At 49.6% G+C, this 4,150-nt stretch overlaps 1 non-coding gene across 1 annotated transcript; it reads right to left on the bottom strand.

Annotated features, from left to right (window-relative positions):
• Positions 1–2,198: 2,198 nt before the first annotated feature.
• TRNAI-AAU (transfer RNA isoleucine (anticodon AAU)) lies at positions 2,199–2,272 on the bottom strand. Its single transcript has one exon. It is a non-coding gene; the product is annotated as a tRNA-Ile (tRNA).
• Between the last annotated feature and the right edge of the window lie 1,878 nt (positions 2,273–4,150).

Genomic DNA, 4,150 nt, shown 5'->3' with positions numbered 1-4,150 from the left:
CTCGCCTCTTTACTCTCCTGGCTCCTTGTCTTAGAGCTACTAGTGTGTGCACCTGTCTCAAGGGAGCAGTAGAGGCAGTAGGGCCACCGCGCTTCTCGGGCGAATCATCATCCCTGTCCCTTGGGACTGTCTTGCCCTCTGTGTACAGTCTAGGCTGGAAGAAGGGGGAGGAAACTGGCATTTGTAGTATAATGTGATAAATGCCATGACGCTCGTGGTGACCGAAGCCTGGTGTCAGAAGGTTCCAGTAAAGTTTGTGATGGTCTTTCTCTCCGCTGGACCATCATCCATCGTCATCATCAGAGGCAATACCCTCGCATTCACTCTGCTCTCTGCCATGTTCTAACTTAATTAGTAGCCTCATTAAGGATTGGCTGTGAGGGAGGAAGATCTGTGGAATTTGTTTCAATTTCTTAATCCTTTTCTTTATCTTTTTTTTTTTTCTTTTTAAACTTTTTTTGAGGGGAAGGGCCCACACTGAGAAGAAGAAATGTAAAGTCAAAAGTCTCCCTGAAAGGAGTTCCCATCATGGATCAGCGATTTATGAACGTGACTAGTACCCATGAGGATGTGGGTTGGATCCCTGGCCTCACTCAGTGGGTTAAGGATTGCAAGCTGTGGTGTAGGTTGCAGACACGGCTCAGATCTGGCGTGGCTGTGGCTGTGGCCTAGGGCGACAGCTACAGCTCCAGTTGGACCCCTAGTGTGGGAACCTCCATAAGCCACAAGTGCTGCTCTAAAAAAAAAAAGATATCTCTGAAAAACAAAAAAGTAGCAAGACGTTTTCAGATGCTTCTGCTACCTGAAAATTGGGTTCACCTCTTGGTGAGTGTTGAGCCAAAAGACAACCAAGCCAAGAGAAGGGAGAGTGTTTTACTTGTAGCAAGTAAGAACACCAGGGATCTTTCCCAAAGAAGCAGTGTCACTCCAAACAGCAAAACTGGGGCACGAGCTTGGGTGGTATATGCATATTCATGAAAGGGCTTGAGCAGAGGAGAATTCAACTTAGAATTGGGGCAAGAGTGTTGATTGAAGTCACAAGGATCAGAAAAGTTCAATATCATCCATTCTCAGGCTCCAGCTGCTCTGGTGGAGGGGGGTTAAATTCTGCAAAACAGCTCAAGAAACTGTTTCAGGTTAATCTTTACTATTGAAACTGTACAGGGGAGTTCCCGCTGTGGCTCAGCAGGTTAAGAACCTGACATAGTCTCCATGAGGATTTGGGTTCCATCCCTGGCCCAGCTCAGTGGGTTAAGGATCCAGTGGAGCTGCAAGCTGCAACATAGGTCTCAGATGTGGCTTGGATCCAGTGCTGCTGTGGCTGTGGCATCAGTTGCAGCTCCAATTTTACCCCTAGTTGGGGAACTTCCATAAGCTACAGGCTGGGGTGTGGCCTAGAAAGAAAGGAAGCAGGGAGGGAGGAAGGAAGAAGAAAGGAAGGAAGAAAAAAAAGGAAGGAAGGAAGGAAGAAAAAGACTGAACAGGGAGTTTTTACAACTGATTCATTATCTTTGCTCTTGTTGCTTCTCCTGCCAGATGACAGTTTGTTTTGTTCCCTTAAGATCTTATTATTGAGACCTGCTCAAGGGTCTCATTATGATCAGGCTTAGATCGCAAAACGACTTGGGCCTAAAGGGGCTCCTCTCTGATGGAGAAAGCCCGCCTGGTTCTCTTCCTCTGGGTCCTCCTGCCCTATCTGCTTACACCTCCTCAATCCGAACCCTCACTAAAAACGTGGCAGTCGTTAGCCAGTCGTTGTTGCCATGCAGGTTGGGATTTTTGTGTGTCTTATTTACCGCTCCCCGCCTAGAGGAGGAAGCTAGAGGAGGATGCCGGGCTTGCAGCAGGCGCTCCATAATAAACACGTGTGAAATCCAAGCCTGGGTTTGCAACCCTAAGAACGCCACAAAACTGAGGTTTCCGACGCGACGAGGGCCCTCAGAAGCTCTGCATTATTATTTAGCAACTGGGGTGGCATCTGAGAGCAAGCTAAAAAAGCACCTTAAGAGGGCTGCCGGCTCGCAACGCAGCCCGAGCATGCGCAGGATCCTGCCTTCTCTCCGCACCGGCAGCCCGCCCCAACTTCAGGATTCTGAGGCTTCCTCCTATTTGCACGCGGCTCACCACCCTCGAGTGGCAAAATTTTCAGTGACGTGAAACAAACTGAGAAGAGAGGAAAGAAGAAGAAAACTGAACTGTGGCCCGTACGGGGATCGAACCCGCGACCTTGGCGTTATTAGCACCACGCTCTAACCAACTGAGCTAACCGGCCACTTGCTGCGAGCGTCTTGCCTGCACTTCTAGGAGATTTCTACGCCTGCGCCTCTAGGCGGAGTCAGCGGTTCTGACTGCCGGGCGGCTCCTGCGGGGGCTGCGGTCCTCCCGGTCTTCGTCCCCACTGGCCGGATGAAACAACTGAGACCCTGGGGCCTTTTAGGAGAATGGAGTGGCGGGTTGCTTCTTACGGCGAATCGGTGGCTTTCTCGGAGAAAAACGCAAGCTGCTCTTAAAACTTAGCTCGGGAGTAGGATTTGCAAATATTGCAACTCAGTGCTATTTTTATTTCACTGAGAATCCTTGCAGCGTGGAAACTGTGTCTCAGGAGCTTTTGGCACGGCTAAATAAAGTTTGGGAAAATATAGAAACCCCTTAAAGGACTGAAGAGCCATGGAATATCCCATCCTCCTGAAACAAGAAATGCTTGGGGTCTTGGGATTCAATGGAACCTTGTTAAAAGGAATGTAATTATGTTGCTTTTTGTACTTAATATTCTAAGCAGATCCCCAATTGCAAATGTCATTTGAAATGGTTCTTCAGTGTTTCTTTAAGTGGATAAGGCAATTTTTTCTCCCCCTTCCTTTTTGGAATGTCTGGAAACTTTCTCCATTTTGGCCCCCCCTCCTTTTTTTGTTTGTTTTTTGTTTTTCTTTTTAGGGCCGCCCCTGCGGCATATGGAAGTTCCTGGACTAGGGGTTGCAACTGCTGGCCTACACCCCAGCCACAGTCAAGCGGAATCTGAGCTGCGCCTGCGATCCACGTGGCAGCTTGCAGCAACACCAGATCCTTAATCCACTGAGCTAGGCCAAGGATCGAACCAGCGTCGTCATGGATGGCAGTAGGGTTCGTTGCCGCCAAGCCACAGTGGAAGCGCCCCAGGTCTAGCTAATCTTAACAGAAGAGATTTAACTGAAATTATGTGAGGTGGCTTCCCCACCACCAGCAAGACTGGAGGACCAGGTCTGGACGAACCGCCATCAGTCAAAACATTCAGTCTGGCGATGTCCTAACCCCTGGGAATCAGCTGTGAGCAAAACAGACCTAATCCTGTCCTCTGGAGCTCATGGTTTGGGCAAAGACAGGGGAAGGCTTAGGTGCTGTGCTGAGTTTATGGAAACTGTGCTGGAGTGTTGGGCAGGTTCCGGGAGGCTGTGTTCTGATGGGCAAGCACAGATAAACATAGGCCAAAGGGTGTCCGATCCTCAAGACAGAGGGGGCTGCTGGCGATGGATGGCAGACATCCTGCCCATTTTGCTTATAGCCGAACGCCCAGAGCCTAGCACACCACCTGGAATAATATATGTTTAATAAATAGCAGTCAGATTGTTACAGAACCAAATCCAACTCTGGTTCGCCCATTTGCAGTAAAGCTAATCTATTGATGCCAGGTTGTGATGAAAGTACTGCGTTTATTGCCGGGCGCCACGCAAGGAGTTCAGGAAAGTTAGTGCCCAAAATACTGGAACTCCTGAAGGGTTTCAGCAAAGCATTTTCAAATGCCAGGTGAGGGAGGGGCATCCCAGGTGTGTAGGATCAGCTCCCTCCGATTGGTTGGTTGATGGTGCGGTAACAGGTGGTGTCAGGGGGGTTAACATGACCTTTTTCTTTCTTTCTTTTATTTTTTGTCTTTTTAGAGCTGCGCCCACGGCATATGGAGGTTCCCAGGCTAGGGGTCTAATCAGAGCTGTAGCCGGCCTACGCCAGAGCCACAGCAATGCCAGATCTGAGCCGCATCTGCAACCTATACCACAGCTCATGGCAACCCCGGATCCCTGACCCGCTGAGCAAGGCCAGGGATCGAACCGGCAATTTCATGGTTCCTAGTCGGATTCGTTTCTGCTGCACCATGACGGGACCTCCGGGGTGAACATTG

The sequence above is a fragment of the Sus scrofa genome, chromosome 7 (assembly GCF_054392235.1).
Source record: "Sus scrofa isolate SSC_HxYL_T2T_F1_AM1 chromosome 7, Sscrofa_HxYL_maternal_Yorkshire_Landrace_v2.0, whole genome shotgun sequence".
NCBI lineage: Eukaryota > Metazoa > Chordata > Mammalia > Artiodactyla > Suidae > Sus > Sus scrofa.
This window is presented reverse-complemented; position numbering and strand designations above follow the sequence as displayed.